This window comes from Myxocyprinus asiaticus, chromosome 42 (assembly GCF_019703515.2).
Source record: "Myxocyprinus asiaticus isolate MX2 ecotype Aquarium Trade chromosome 42, UBuf_Myxa_2, whole genome shotgun sequence".
Taxonomy (NCBI): domain Eukaryota; kingdom Metazoa; phylum Chordata; class Actinopteri; order Cypriniformes; family Catostomidae; genus Myxocyprinus; species Myxocyprinus asiaticus.
In genome coordinates this window covers 19,933,528-19,950,888 of record NC_059385.1, presented here as the reverse complement: position 1 = coordinate 19,950,888, position 17,361 = coordinate 19,933,528, and the positions used below count along the sequence as shown (strand labels likewise).

General features: G+C 41.9%; 1 pseudogene; it reads right to left on the bottom strand.

Annotated features, from left to right (window-relative positions):
- Positions 1–333: 333 nt before the first annotated feature.
- Positions 334–17,361, bottom strand: part of LOC127432293 (protein mono-ADP-ribosyltransferase PARP14-like) — a 42,719-nt pseudogene continuing 25,691 nt past the window's right edge.

The window sequence follows — 17,361 nt, the reverse complement described above, 5'->3', positions numbered from 1 at the left end:
CCCACAACCACTTGCGCTTTGCGCTGACACAAAAATTGCACTTAGAATTAACGCTCTCAGGAAAATGTGAAATTCGTAACACACGGTCATTTCACTTGTGAAAATAGATCCCAAAATATGATTTGCTTAAATTAAGATTTGCTCAGGATAAGTCAGGACTGATTTAGTTTTTGTTCTCTTAAGATTTTTGTAAGCACAAACAAGCAGGCTTCATGCTACAAGAATGTGTTCAGCTTCAACTAATCAGCAAAATGAAACAGCAATGACAAGCAACAAAAGCATTGCACATTTCAGGGCTACTGATTAAGCCCTAAATCTAAGATCTCACAATGCTTACTGAAATGAGATTAAGTATTCTGGGTAAGATTGTGCATCATGGAAAACCACAAACATGGACGGGCTGCTTGTGTCATCAGTTACACTGTCATAGAGATCAATGCCATTTGAGCTTTTCGCAGGAGGAGTAACAAAGCCTTGTTTTCCTTGAACACAGTCACCAACGAGCACCCTGGCGAGGTACATGCGTTTGTGTCCATTTGCATCAGGTTTAGAGTAATTCTGGGCTGAGTAACTTGGATTGACTGCAAAATATGTACCATTCCCATACATGGCTCCTTAAAGGAAAAGAGTCAATAATGATTTATTATTATTGCATTAAGCTATCTTTATTATTACTACATTAAAAACAAATTACTTCAACATTTTAAAATGGCAAATTATTACTCTAAATATTAATGTGTACCATTCAACCCAGCATAGCTGTGACTGAAACCATGATGGTTGATATGATCAGTCTTATCATTGCCAATGCCATGGAAGAGAAGCTTCTCATTGTTTTTCTCCTTGTTTTTGAAGTCCAGGTGTTTCTTTTAAATTGAGTAGTTACTCCACAGTATTTTGTTCTGGACTTTTTCAATCTGTGAAGAAAGATATATTGAAAGAACACATCAGGCAAACATCACAATACACCATAAGGAAGCATCTGTTTTATTTTTATTTATTTTTCAATAGAGGTAATAAACGATTAGATTATGCCAATGAGGAGAGTGGACTTTATTCCAGATAATTTTAACAAAGATATAACATAAAAGTTGTAGATGCTTCTGTGAAATACAAATACTGTAAATACACAGGCCTTGTCATTTCTTGTTGCTTCAGTAGAACCTTACTTCAATAATGTTATTGGATAATCCAGTTCTTCTGAACTCTCTCTCCACTTCTTTATATTCCAGTGAGCCTCTTGTAAGTTTTACAAGCTTAACCAAGCAATATTTAATGTCCTCCCATTGACTACGAAAAGTTGCATGGTTTTGTTCTAAAAGCAAAGACAAAAGAGGCATATTTTATCAGGTATTTTCTAGTTACACTTTGTCACTATAATCCACTGACAAGTCTTTAAATGCTTAAAATAAATTACATAATTATTTATTTTTCACTGGCATCTGGCTGCCCTCGCTGGTGATATATATATATATATATATATATATATATATATATATATATATATATATATATATATATATATATATATATATATATAAAATCTATGCTAGATATTTCTCACTTTGTGAAGTCAAATTAAAGTGTATTTAAAGCATAATTAAAGCAAAGTAAATAACACCTAATTCTTTACAATATCAAAATAAATTATTTCTTAATTTCTTGAGAATTATATTAATATTAACAATAAAAGCACAATTCACTAAGAATTAATTGTGTCTGCAAATACTGTAACTTTGTTGCTTTGCACGCTGTCTTTATTGCTTTTGCAATTCGCGATTCTTAAAGGTATTATTGGCTTTTTAAAATTCTGGAAGTGCACTGTACATCTGAATATACTCTAAGCCCGGTTATAATACTCTCCTCCATCTTTTGACCATCATTTGAATTACTGCTGCAATGATCACTAAAAAATGTTCATGTGAATGACTGTATGTGAATAAGACAGGGTTTTGCAGTGAAATACAGCATTTTAAAGTAGCACCTGTTTATAAGAATGCATCGCCTTTTGAGATTACAGATAAAATAACAGATTATTCCTGCTGTCAAAAGGATCAAAGAGCTGCCCAGGGAACTTTGAAAAGAAGGTGTTATGAGAAAATAGCTGGACATCACAATAGCTTGGCACAATCTGGACATGACTAAGATCAGGCTGTTTAACCAAATTAAGCAACAGGAAAAGAATAACAGAATTACAAGAGAGGAAAGCAAAATGCCACCAACGAGTTGATATGAGACAAAATGGTAAATAATATCCAGATATTAAAAATCTCTTCAGCACATTGACTTCAAGAAATACGTTTCTGAAAAGGAGTTTGCTATAAGCCAAAACCTGAAACCATTTGAAAGAACATTGTGGTCTGATGAGTTCATCCCTTTGGCCTGAAAATAAAGCACCATGTTTGGCTCACCATCTTTACTGCATGGGAGTGACACCAGAAATTTGCTCTGTGATTGCTTTTCAGTAGAGCTAATTAGAAAAATTACTGCCATAAAAGCCAACATGTATTAAGCCAAATACAGGTAAAATCCCTCAAATAACCAATTTCAGTCAGCCAGAGATAGTCATTTTTGTGTGAAAAAACAAAACCAACAAAAAATTTAATAAAATTCATGTGGGACCATGAATCAAAGCACAGTAAAAACTACAAAGGAATGGCTATTTAAAATGTAATTATTCTGGAATGGTCCAGCCAGAACCCAATATAAAATCTGAATAAAAAAGAACAATTGCTGTTCGTTGATATTATCCATTTTGGCCGAGTTGGAGAAAATTTGTAGTGAAGAATCAAACTGAGCAAAGCTCAAACACTTGACTCTAATTAGGACTACGTTCAAAGTATAGTCCCTGAATGTCTGGGGATTGAGAAATGTAATTCTTTGATAATTTGGAAACATGACTGGAACAAAATGTATATAAAAATATTTTTTCATGACAATTTTGAATTTAAGCAAATATTATGCCTTTTTAATTAAAATCCACCATCTCACCTCTCAGATCAACTCTTTTTACTTCAATATGTTCCCTGTTTCCTGCAAAAGCCAGTCTGTTGGCTAAATCAACATCATACTGCTTCTGGTTGATACAAACTTTCAAATGAGGGACTTTTTGCTTGTGGGCCTCTTCCAGGTCATAATTTGTGTAGATGTCAAATGTTTGGATATTTTTCATGCTATCTAGGTACTGCCACTCAACCATGTTGCTGTACATCACAGCCTTCATCTCCAGCTTTCGGCAGTGAGTACATCTCTTGTCTGGCCTTCCACAGTGATGATAGAGTCCTGGCCTTTCTTTTCAAGATGTATTCTGACTGTGAGCTCTCTTTGTAGGTTGTTCAGCATTTCTACTTCCTTTTTCGTGAAAGTGGCAATGGCTGCATCCTGGATTGGTGACTTGGCTTGTTCCTTTACAATGAGGGCATTTATCTCATCTATGGCCTTGCTCACATCCTGCGGTGTCTCTCCACAAATCTGGAACACTGCTGGCTCAAACTGATTATTCACCATCACAAACTCAATGGAAGATTCTGTACTTTTTCCAGAAATAGGTAGCCAGGGGTGGACTTTATCTTAAAAAAAAAAAAAAAAGAAAGAAAGAAAGAAAAGAAACAAAGAAGAGAATAATCATTTTCATACTGTATTTACTGCTTTAGATGCTTTTGTTATACATTCAGGTATGATGTGAAATGTGAGATCACCTAAAATCTTGCCCAACAGGCCTTTCTCCTCCTTTGCTCCATCATTTGATTTTTTAAGCATGCATTCATAGAAGTATGTAACCATGCTCGTCTGGAATATGAGGAACTTCACACTTTTTACATGGGTGTGTCCAACACCCCATCAATCATTGCTTCTGCAACATCAACCGGATTTGCTCCACCCAGCCCTAAAAGTTGCAGACAAATTGAAATGAAAAAATAATGGAAAAATATTGTGGCAAATAGAAGTAAGCAGGTTGTCAAGAATATATTTTCACATATTTAAATTTATATGGAAATTAAATAAAAAAAATAAGCTGGGGGTCATTTTCATAAGAGTGGTGGTTGCCAAAAGGATCTAAGCTCAAATAGGTCGCTGGATGGGCCCTAACATTGTGCCTTTGTGCAAGGCACTTTAACCCTGCTTAAAGTTCCAGGAAAATTCCAGGAAAACTGTTTCATTAATTCTATATAGAAAAGCTGATTGAAAGAGTCTGCTTAGATACAAAAAAAGTAAAGTCAAATAAGTTGCACTAATGCAGGCAACAAGAATGCTACCACGTACTTCAACTCTAAAGAACTTTAATGCAACTCTATTGACTACCTGTTAAAAGGGTGGGGAAAGCAACATATGCGATTTGTTTCCCTTCACATAGCTTAAGAACAGAGTGTACAACATCCTTAATGTCGTTGTCCTTTTACACAGACATGAATAATGAATTTGCATGGTAGCCGCCCAGCTGAGGTCACAATCATGTCCTGAATCTGGTTCTGTTTATTCACAGTGACTGTGGATAAGAAAATGGATCTTTAAAACATAAACAATAAACACCCACATCTTAATTCATAATTGAATTTACTGTAATGTCTTCCTCACAAACACTATTAGGGTTTACAAACCTGTCTGTAAAATCTCCTCTTCAACATTTGGTCCAGCAGCATTTAAATAGCCTTGGAAACTCCTAGATGACAAAATAATATTTAAAGTTATTTACAGCACCTTGCCGCAACCCCAAGTTCATCTCACTGTTTTAGACATTCTTCAAGTTTTCCATGAAAACAAAAAAGGCTTAGGGATTCACCTGATTTCTGAGAAAATTACTTATTTGAGGAGTTGACAATGGCATCCATTTTTTCTTTAGTTATGTATCCAGATGAAACCTCCAGGGTCAAATTACCCACCTGCATAGAGTGAACACCGAGAGAGGGAGTGCAGACTGCACCAAGGTGTCCTACTGGCAAAAATAAAACACAGCGAAGATTCGGAATATAAGACATTTACATCCAAATCATTTAATTCCATATTCCATATTCTGTCCACAGGTGGAAAAATGCTTGCTATAGAAGAAGTTTACCAGAAAATGTTGACTTTTCAGGTGATGCTTTTTTAAGTAGAGATTTCTGATTGAAAAGAGTTAAAACTTTTTTCGGCTGGGGCCATATGTATTCGTGTCAGGGAAGGAGTTCTTCCCCAGGAGGGAAAGATCCCGCGGAGACCACATCCTACCCGAAGGGGAGGTTAACATGTGGCAAATACGACACATGGGCTTGCCAGCCACACGTGGAAGAGGCGCTGTGGTAGGTCCTACCCAGAGGGGAGGAGCTCTACAAACACAGCGACCAGAGTCAGAGGAAGCTCTGCCAAAGAGAGACACAGATTTACCAACAGGGAAACCGTACTGCGGAAAATACTTCACAAGGGGCTACCAGCGGTAACCAGCACATGTGGAGTACCTACCCCAGTACAAGGCATCCTAGCACACGTACTGGGCTCGGCTACGAATTCCTCCACCGAACTCACTAGCCACAGGGCTAGGGAGGAAGGACATCCAGGGTCCACCGTCTTGTGAACTCGCATGGGGAAAAAAGCATACATCTTCCCCTCCTGGAGGGGAAAGGTGCTGTGCGCAAGCAGTACACATGGTCAACTGTCCCGCAACTTACCTGTTTGTACCTGACAACACACGGGACAAACCGGCTCAACCTGGAGATTGTAAAATCTCGTGAAGGTATTGGGTGTTGCCCAGCCCGCAGCTCTGCAGATGTCTGCTAAAGAAGTGCCGTTGGCTAGTGCCCAGGAGGATGCCACACTCCTCGTGGCCTGGTATGCCAAAGCAATGGCATCCATGATCCAGTGGGCAAGCCTCTGTTTGGAGACAGCGTTCCCTTTCCGCTGTCCGCCAAAGCAGACAAAGAGCTGCTCAGAGCGTCTAAAGCTCTGCGTGCGATCCAAGTAGATGCGCAAAGCACGCACCGGACACAGCAATGACAAGGCTGGGTCTGCCTCCTACTGGGGCAGCGCTTGTAGGCTCACCACCTGATCCTTAAAAGGAGTTGTGGGAACCTTGGGCACATAGCCCGGTCGGGGTCTCAAGACCACGTGAGAGTATTCCGGACTGGACTCCAGGTGACAGAGAGCACTTGCAGGTCCCCAACCCTGCTGACAGAGAGCACCTGCAGGTCCCCAACCCTCTTGATGGACGTGAGCGTAGTCAGGAGGGCAGCCTTCAATGAGACTGCCTTTAGTTCAACTGAGTCCAGGGGCTCAAACGGGGCTCTCCGCAGGCCCAGCAGGACCATGGTGAGATCCCTCAAGGGAATGAGGCGTGGCCTAGGAGGGTTCAACCTCCCGGTGCCTCTCAGGAACCTGATAATCAGGTCATGTTTCCAAAGAGACTTATCATCCACTGCATCGTGGTGCGCCACTATAGTGGCCACATGTACCTTCAAGGTGGAGGGGGACAGCCACCCCTCTAGCCTCTCCTGCAGGAAGGAAAGCACCGAACCGACTGCACACCTCTGGGAGTCTTCGCCTTGGGAAGAGCACCAATTTGCTAACAAACACCACTTCAAGGCATACAGCTGCCTCGTAGAGGGAGCCCTGGCCTGAGTGATCCTGTCTACCACTGCCGGTGGTAGACCACTTAGATCTTCCGCGTCCCATCCATGGGCCAGATGTGGAGATTCCAGAGGTCTGGGCGTGGGTGCCAGATGGTGCCCCGTCCCTGAGAGAGGAGGTCCTCCCTCAGGGGAACTTGTCAGGAGTCATGAGGAGCATGAGTTCCAAGAACCAAGTCTTGGTGGGCCAGTACGGCGCCACAAGGATGACCTGTTCCTTGTCCTCCCTGACCTTGCACAAGGTCTGTGCAAGCAGGCTCACTGGGGGGAACACATACTTGCGCAGCCCCCAGGGCCAGCTGTGTGCCAGCGCATCTGTGCTGAGGGGAGCCTCGGTCAGAGAATACCAGAGTGGGCAGTGGCCTCCACTGGACCTTGTACTTATATGCCCGGACCTCAAAAGTGAACTGCAGGAAGGGTCTGTGCCAAGGTAAAACCGAGACATGGAAGTATTCGTCCTTCAGGTCTACCGCCGAGAACCAATCTTGATGCTGAACACATGACAGAATGCATTTATAAGTCAGCATCTTGAACGGGAGTCTGTGCAGGGCCCGGTTCAATACTCACAGGTCCAAGATTGTCTGCAACCCACCGCTTTTCTTTGGCACAATGAAGTAGGAGCTGTAGGATTCCTTCTTAATTTCGGCTGGTGGGGCTGGCTCTATTGCGTCCTTCCGCAGAAGGTTCGTGATCTCCACGTGGAGGGCAGCAGCGTTCTTAGCCCTCACTAAGGTGAAGCGGATACCGCTGAACGCGAGCGGGTACCGGGCGAACTAAAGCACATAAGTGGGCTGCTCTCCATCATCATCCTTTCTCCAATCATCATATTTGTCATCTTCCTTTCCTGGAAGCACATTATTTTCCTCCATCACCACCACAAATCCATGTTCCTTCATCAGCATAGACAGAAACATGCCTCCCTGCTCCTTGCAGTACTTCATGGCTCCTGCTTTATTGATGACTAACTTATCTGTGTGGAGTGTGTCTGCCAAGCTCTTAAACAAGGCTATGACTGGCTGAACATACAATCTCACATACAAACAGACACTTTGATTGAAGATGTCTTGAAATCAAAATTAACTTCCACCTCCTTTTTCTTTGCAAATTGCTGCCAATCTTTTTTTTTTTTTTTTTTTTTTTTTTCTTTTATGAATTTCACTACTGAAGATGATTTGACTTGAACACCCTCTTCAACTGTAGAGTGTCTGTCAACAAAATGTTCTAGGTTCTGGCACTCTTGATTTACTGGTTGATACAATGAGTTTGTCTCTATGTTTGGAGATGTTTATATACACAGACTTTCTCTCATACAAATCTTGCAGTTGACTGTTGAGGGCATGATATTCTGGCTTTGCAAGCACACCCAAGTCATGTAGAGTGAGGCTACTGATTGTAAGGTCTGTCCTCCTCTGTTTCTTTTCTGCCTCAGCAAGTGATCTACCTGTACTTCCAGTCAAAACAACACCTCCATTTTCAATTCTACAGACAGCACTTATTCCCTGAGATGTGAAAAGTTGTTTTGATATCTCCTCGCAGTTTGCAGATCTCAAAAACTCTGAAAGCGAAGGGTCAAGCTTCAGAGATTTCTCTTTCATGTTTAATTTCTTCTCGTGGATCCAGTTTTTTATAGCAATGGTTTCACGTGAAAGACCTGATAAAATAAATGTATTCAGGTCTTTCTTGTAGTCCATGTGCAGTTGTGGAGAAATGGCTGCAGCACTTTGATGTAGCCCATCTTGCTCAAGCAATAAGAATATTTCTGGGGATAACTCAACATGATCCGAGACAGCGTCCTTGTCTCTCTCAATCTGGCTTGTTGCTTTCTCTACAATGTCCTCCAGTGATGGTTTCAGATTTGTAAGGTCTTGGGCTAATCCCGCCAGTAGCAAGATTTGGCTGTCTATATTCACAACAGCCAAGTCTTTAACCAATGACTTAACATCTTTTCAATTGTTGACCACGAAGCTTTGACCATTGCATACTCAATTACTGCATAGTTGGAGATAATGTCTTCAAAGGCATCTGAGGTATTCTTTTCCCAGCCATCAGTGTGTTTTCTGGACACACCTGTTTGTTTTAGTATATGGATAATATGGATATACATTGACCTGAGCCCCAGATATAACATGCTCTGTCTGCAACATTTTGTCTGCAGCTGAGCAAAGTAAGAAAAAGACATGCAATGTAAGTGTATACCATATGAAATGAGTGGAAATTCATCTAAATGTACTATTTAAAAATTAAAATGTGTCACAAAGTCAAGCTATGGATTTCATTTGCTTTGCTTTATTTTTACCTTCTTGTTCCTTAAAGGTTACAATGGCTGCCTGCTCTTCTGGGATTGTGATGACTTTCTCTACTGATCAACCCCATTTTTCAGAGTAAAGTTCGATCAGCTCCTTGTCTGCCTTCGCTGAGAGATTCTCCACCTTCACAGATGTGCTCCTCTCCAGAATGTGAGTCTTTAGATTATGCTGTTTGAATTTTTTATTGGACTTACAATCAAAAAGGAACTTCCCTACAGCTACAAAAAAGAAAATGTATTATACTAATGTTAATATTGGCCAGCTGCAAAGTGTGACAAATATGGAATTTTTTTTACTAATGCCTCTAAACTTAAACTTTTTTTAAAATTAAAAAACATAAGAAGTGAATATAAGAAGTGAAGAAAGTAAACAAATGGAAAAATCTATATTACTTGAAATAATTTGTTTAGTGAATCTTAAAGACGTTTAAAGGGTTGAAAGAGGAATGAAAGAAATACAAGAAACTGGATATAAAAAGGATATTTTACACATACAATTTGAATCACAAAAAGTAACCACTGCTGTGTTCAAATCACAGATGTCCAGGGTGAAGTCTTTTTCAGACAGATCACTGATGTTCTCCACCATCAGACTTAGGACTCCATTTGAGAATTGACTGGGAACATTTTCTATGACAACCATGTTGGATGTTGACAACATTTCAAGATCATGTCCTTCTTTCAGATCAGCTAGGTGATGGACAAAAACCATCATTTTAAACAAATTGGTCAGAGGTTAGGCTGCTTATTATTTTATTTTTTTTAAGTAGAAAAATATTTTTTTGCCACGGCACACTTTTTACGACTAAAAAATTCTACGGCACACCACTATCCCACATAGGCTAACCATCGTCAGTATTTTTCCTTTTCAAGAACTTGTCCGTGTTTTCTATCCATCTTAGTAGCATGTTTACTTGTAATGTTTGAAATTCGGCTATGAAAACATTTTTTTTTTTTTTTTTCTTTAAATCACATTACGGCTACACTGTGTGAGGTCACAGGTGGCAAGAGCGCTAAATGGGTAATGAAAAAACAACAAATTTGCTTCTTTTCTAATTTGTAGATTTGTTCTTGCAATGCCACAACAAATTACAAGGATGTAAGCTCATGAGAGGCAAAAAAAAAAAAGGTAAGACAATCACTGGTCCACGACATTTTTTTTCTGGGGATATTTTTTTTTAAAGAATAAGGTAAAAGCACCAATTCCAGCTATTTTAGTGATTCAAGTTTATTCAAGTTTACAACTGTGCAGAATTAGCTGCAAAATAAAGAGTATTTTGGTGAGGCTTGCTTCTGTTTCACAAATTTGTTCAATTTTATTAAATGATTAGTTCAGTGACCCCTTCTGGAAATGTCACTAGGTATGGGGAAAAATGAGCATCTTATTGTGCTATGAGTGAGTCAGTGAATCATTTTGAGTCATTCATGACCGAAATCTACCAAGAATCTACTTTATAAGAACAAATCAGATCTATAGTCTTCCTTCAGTCTGAGCACTATTTTTCATCCAAAAAGACAACAATAATAGTCTAATAATAGTGAGTTTCAATAACGTCCTTACTTACTCCTTTATTAAAACCTGCATGGCTACAAATCTACTGACTTCAGTATAAGAATTATAAACACAAAGCAGATCTATGGTATCATTTTCCTACAGTAGCCTATTTAAACTGCTGAGCATGGCTTTTATCAGAAAAGACCACAATAATAGACAAATAATAATAATTTTGAGTATCAATAATGTTCTTTCTTCATTGTAAATCACTCGCATTTCACATGAGTTGAGTCAATGCGTCAACGCTCCGTTCAACGCCAACGTCAAGCACCACATTGCCCTCCACATGACAAGAGTTGCAGAGAGAGTCACAGAGGGGCAATTTTACGAGTTTGCCATGTAAAAAAGCGGGAGGTGTGCACAATAAACATTGAAAACATGTATTTGGAAGAGATAAAAAAAAAAGCTTGCAGTTGCTTTGATAGCAGAAAGTAATAAAAGGACTCATTTATGTTTAGGTCTAAGTGTTTTTTTGGTGAATTTAAATTAGTTCAATAACTGGAGTCTCTGATATTTGTAAACGATAAGGTAATAAGAAGTTAAGAAGTTAAAAGAAATTATGAGAAATTCAATGACTCTTCACAAATTTCGACAGTTTTTAAATATTTCTTGTTGCTTAGTACTCTCAAAGACATTATTGGTGAAGCAAAAACGTGTATGTGAAAAACACTTTGGTGTAAAGTGGTGTCACTTCATAGACTTCATTATATTCTGCAGCGCTGACGCGAGTCATGTGAAAGACCCTTAACGCATATAAATATCAGTCACTTTTGCACATTAATCATTGCTCTTAACAATCACAAAAGTGACCGATTATGGTTTCAAAATGGCAAATTTCTCCAAAAGGTGAGGAGTTTGGATCCCTGAAATTATTATTATTATTATTATTTTCATGCATTTATTTATTTTGTGGAATTTGATAATTTTCCACGGTACACCTGACAATCTTTCACACTAGTGTGCTGTGGCACAGTGGTTGGGAAACACTGCCCTAGATGATCCAGGTATGAAACTTGTATGCAATATTTTTGATATGTGACAATTAATTGACAGCTTATATTGCTGTTATATACAGTTGCTGTTCAGAATGTGATAACAGTAAATTAAATAACCTATGGGAACAAAAATTAGTAGTCATCACGGTAGTTAATTGAACTGGTCTATTTGTACTTTCTCCTTGGAATAAAACATAAATAATTTTGTAATAGTTTTAAACCTATGTTAACAGAATTATGAGGTTGTCAGGACACAGACACTATACAAGTGGTACCTTAAAGTCAACTGCACTCGTAAATGTTCAAATTTAATTATTGCCAAGACAAACAAATATGAAATTTCACCTACTAGTGAAACACAGTCATTTATTAAGAAGACCATCAGAGGATAGTAGTGGTAGACAGTGATAGCACTGGGCCACTCAAAGTTGCCAAGAACTGGGCTACTTTTTCCAAGGGTTCAGTTTTTGTTCTGTGGGTTGAAGGTTTGACATGTTGTATACATTAGGACTCTGGCTCTGTAATTGGTCATGTACTTGCTCATGTACAATGCTCCGATACCACACAATGCACATAGGCCTACAACTGTGTAGAGCTGCTGTTGTGCTAGCAAATGAAGCGGATACATAGAGTGCGTGCAGAGACACAGACATAGGGTTGCCACCCATCCCATAAAATACAGGATTGTCCTGTTTATACGGCAAAATCATTCAAGATCGTTCATTTAACCTTGATATTGGTTGTAAATGTTGCCTAATGCGAGTAAGGGACCATCTAAAAACACACACATTGTGCTAAAAAGTCATAATATTGTTGCAGGTGTGATAAGGGACCGTCTGAAAAGTCCACACAAGCAACAACTGCCATCGCTACAGACGGCACTCATCAGCATAGACAGAATGTCTATTCCGCCCCCCACTCCCCCCAGGTACTTAAGTGTATGAAGCGCACTTTCCTCTTTCGTGAATAGCAAAATAGTGCAAATAGCCACTCCATTTCTAAAATGGGTGTGTACTTCCGGAATTCTAATTATGCTCTACTAGGCCTACACAGGAAGAGAAAAATGAAAGTGCATAATAGGGACAGTAAAAAAATGCCTTTTAGAAATGGGAGTGGCATAATTTGATTTCTGATGTTGGGCTAGTTTTCAGGCTGGTTTTGTTGGTCATTGGGATAGATTTGTCACGCATACCTGGCAACCCTGGAGCCACTTTACATGTGGGCTATTACTGGCATAACACTGTTTGTTATAATATTGCCTTTTTACCATCCTGTTCCTGGAAGGTGACAACAGCTGCTTGTTCCTCTGGAATAATGGTTATAGTCTTAACTGGTCCAGCCCACTTCTCAAAATACATTTCAAGAACCTCCTTGTCTGCAACATCCGAAAGATTCTCTACCTTCACACAGCAATTCTTCTTAGCACAATGAACTGCTAAAGCAAAAGAAAAACGGTTCATGCACCAATAATATTTGTGCTTTCACACAATGTCTGCAGATGACTACTACTTGTTTTAAAAATATGGTTTTGAAATGAATACTGCAAATGTCAGTTTTAGTTTATGGGATGTTCAAGCTTATTTATTAAGCAAATAAACCCAGAGTCTTTATTGTTGGAGGTCGCTAGGTCGCTGTACTGTTGGACGCTAGTGGGCGTTCCTAGTTCTGGTAAGAATGCCTCCTGGCGGTCAGCGGCCAAAATTGGCCAAATTGGCCCGGTTGCTAGGGAGGGGGGTAGAGTCACATGGGGTAATCTCCTCGTGGTCGCTATAATGTGGTTCGTTCTCGGTGGGGCGCGTGGTGAGTTGAGCGTGGATGCCGTGGTGGATGGCGTGAAGCCTCCACATGTGCTATGTCTCCATGGCAACGTGCTCATCAAGCCACGTGATAAGATGCGTGGGTTGACGGTCTCAGACGCGGAAGCAGCTGGGATACGTCCTCCGCCACCCGGACTGAAGCGAATCACTACGTGACCACGAAGACTTAAAAAAGCAAATTGGGAATTGGGCATTCCAAATTGGGAGAAAAATATTTTAGCATCTTCAAAGTAGTCACCCTTTTCCTAGAATTTGCAGACATGTACTCTTGACATTTTCTCAACCAACTTCTTGAGGTATCACCCTGGGATGCTTTTTAAACAGTACTGAAGGAGTTCCCATCTATGTTGGGCACTTATTTGCTGATTTTCTTTATTATTTGGTCCAAGTCATCAATTTAAAAACAAAAAAATATTTTTTTTATAACATTTTAGTTTTATAATGAATAAATTTATATTTGTTGTTACACTCTCTAAAAGGATGTTAAATAACAACACACTTTTTTGTGTTTTAGCTATTTTAACACATCGCGTGTCATTTTGTTGATTAATACTAATAATGAATAATAATGAATTACAAAAATAAGATGGCATATATTGCCATCGAAATAGCTGGAAGTGACTTATACCGGAAGCAGTGCACATACAAGTTTGAAAATGGCTGTGCCCTAGTTAGGTTCAAAAATAAGGTGGATAGGTGAACTAGGCAGCTGCGTAGGGCAGCAGCTCAGTGAAAGCATCAAAAACGTTGAATGAGGGGGCCTGGGTAGCTCAGCGAGTAAAGATGCTTACTACCACCCCTGGAGTCACGAGTTAGAATCCAGGGCTTGCTGAGTGACTCCAGCTATGTCTCCTAAGCAACCAATTTGGCCTGGTTGCTAGGGAGGGTAGAGTCACATGGGGTAACCTCCTCATAGTCGCTATAATGTGGGGCGCATGGTGAGTTGTGTATGGATGCCACGGAGAATAGCGTGAAGCCTCCACATGCACTACGTCTCCTTGGTAACGCACTCAACAAGCCACGTGAAAAGATGCCTGGATTGAAGTCTCAGACGCGGAGGCAACTGAGATTCGTCCGCCGCCACCTGGATTGACGTGAGTCACTATGCCACCACGAGGACCTAGACAGCACAAAAAAAAAAACTTTGAATGAGGGCAGTGACTGGGCAAAATGCTCAAGTGTGACCACTGTACGAACAGCGAATGCTCACGTGGAGCACCCATTGAATGTGCGTATACTTTACATTTAGAAAGAAAGTGAGGAAGAGCTTGTTAAAACCAAATATACTAATCGTACTTATGCACTAACTGTCTTCTTTCTTAAAAAAAAAACAGTCCATCCTTTCACCACTCTCTCTCACATTCCTCCCTTCTTGTACTTCTCTGTATTTCTCTGAGTAATTTGAATGTCACGTTCCTGTTACTCTGTCAGTCTGGGTTTTTGTGTGACAGGACAGTGACTTCATCGTCCCATGTCTGTCTTGTGTTTCGTGTTCTGTCTTTGTGTGAGTGCATGGTTTCAGTTTTGATTTCCTGCAGTGCACTCTTCAGTCTGTCTTGTTTCATGTCCAAAGCATGGTTTCTGGATAGTGACTTTTTTTTGTTTGTTTGTTTTTATATTTATTTGTAATAAAGCCCTTCACTTGCCTCTGCGTTTGGTTCTTGCCTGTCATTCTCTGCTAAACCCTGACAGAACAAACTGGCCGAAACTGGACCCAGCAGTGGCGTGATGGATATTTTTTTAACTCCCGCTCCAGTCTGGCAGGAACCGGTCTTCCATGACTCGGTCTTGGGCTGAAATCCGAGGAGTTGGCATCAGGATAACCGCCCTTTTGGTATTTACGCAGAGGTGCTCCTCGATGCGGTTCAGGGCTTGTGTTATGGTGATGCCGCCCTGATATATCTGTTCCTGTCTGGACTGGAAGAGCCTTTGGATTGGGAGTTGTGGGGAGACCTGCAGGCTTGGTCCTTCTGGGAGGTGGTATATCATGTCGTTGACATCATGGAGGAAAGATTCCTACTCGGGCTGTTGGAACCCAACTTCAACACTCCCACCACCTAGCCCTCGCCAGCTCCTCAGGCTTCATCTGCTGTGGACCGCCAGGAGGTGGAGGAGCCCGCAGCTGACCGCCAGGAGGCGGAGGAGCCTGCAGCTGAACGCCAAGAGGCGGAAGAGTCCGCAGCTGACCGCCAAGAGGTGGAAGAGTCTGCAGCTGACCGCCAAGAGGTGGAAGTTCCCGCAGCTGACCGCCAGGAGGTGGAGGAACCCGCAGCTGACCGCCAGGAGGCATTGGCCATTACAGCAGCAGTATAGTATCTCTCACTGCCCGGAAGAAGATGAAGAGAAGGGCACTTACTCCTCTGCTGAATCCAGCATCTACAGCCACGGAGGCCATTCCCCTGATGCTGCTAGTGCCCATGGCCATATAGGCCGGTCCCCTGCTGCTGCCAGTGCCAACAGCCATGGAGGCCATTCCCCAGTCACTGCTGGTGCCCACAACCATGGAGGTCGTTCCCCTGCCACTGCCAGTAACCATGGCCACGGAGGCTCTTTCCCTGTCACTGCCAGCCCACAACTACGGAGGTTATTCCCCTGTCACTGCCAGTGCTCACGGCCACAGAGGCCATTCCCCAGTCTCTGCCAGTGCTCACAGCCATGGAGGCTGTTCCCCAGACTTTGCCACGTCCACGGTCATGGAGGTTGTTCCCATGCCACGGCCAATGCCCATGCCTGCCACAGTCAAAGATTCAGTGCCCATGCCTGCTAGGGCTCCACCTGCCAAGCCTTCCATATCTCTGCTCTCCAAGCCTTCTCTGGCTACACCCTCCGAGCCTTCCACGGCTCTGCTGCCTGAGCCTTCCACTTCTCCACTCCCTGAGCTGCTCCCTCCTGAAGCCTGTCCAGCAGCCACCGCCCAGCACGCTGCCTACTTTTCCAGCAGCAGCCACCCAGTACTCTGCCTTCTCTGCTCTGAGGCTACCTCCCAGGCCGCCGGACCCTGCCTATGCCCTTAAGCTGCCTCCATAGCCACCAGACCCCGCCCCTTTCTTTAAAATCCCTCCCTGGTTTCCCTCCCTTCCCTCCCATTCTGATGTGTTTTCTGTTCTGTGTTAGTGCTTGTTTTGTTTGTCTTGTCTATTGTTTGATGTTCCCTTTTTGGGATACCAGGATGAGTTCCTTGGCGGGGGGGGGGGGGGGGTTAATGTCATGTTCCTGTCACTCTGGGTTTTTGTGTGACAGGACTGTGACATTATCGTCCCATGTGTGTCTTATCGTCCCATGGTGTCTGGATCCTGACTCCCCTGTCTGGTTCAGTTTCGGTCTGTGTCAGGATCTGGACACTCATGCTCCATGTTCTGTCTGTCTTTGTGTGAGTGCATGGCTTCGGTTTGTATTTCCCTGCCATGTGCTCTTTGGTTGGGCTCGTGTCTCATGTCTGGAGCATGGTGTCTGGATCCTGACTTCCCTGTCTGGTTCAGTTTCGGTTTTGGTGTCGGGATCCGGACACTCATGTTCCATGTCATGTCTTGTATTGGCGTGAGTGCATTGCGCTTATGTCATATTGGCGGGATGCACTTGCATCAATAATCTGTGTCTGTCTCTTGCGACCGTGGAAGCGTGTTGCACTCGTTTTGCGCTGTCTTCACATTGTGCTGAGGTTCGGTCACTTCGGTATGAGGTGTCGGGTTTGTATGTGGCCGAACTCTCGGACAGTTGTCTTGTCTCACTTTGTTGCCTGTTGGGTGCATCGCGTGCTGTTTGCAATGCGATGTACGCTCAGGCTTTGTTTAGTGTGGGAATGCGTGGCATTGCTTTGTTTGGCATTGCTACCCATTCTCTTGTCTTGTCTATCAGTTGGCATGTACGTATATTGCCTTATTGTCTTGGCGATGTGTGCTCATGCCATTCGGGTGTTTTGTGTCTTGTGAGAGCCTGTGGCTTTGCTTTGTGTCTGTATCACCATGTGTCTCTCTGTCTTGCATCATACCCCGGCCTCTTGTTTACCCATTATTAGTTAACCTGTCTCACCTGCCCTGTATTAACCTGTTTGATTTCCTTCCCTATTTTAGTCTCCTCGTGTGTGCTATTAAGT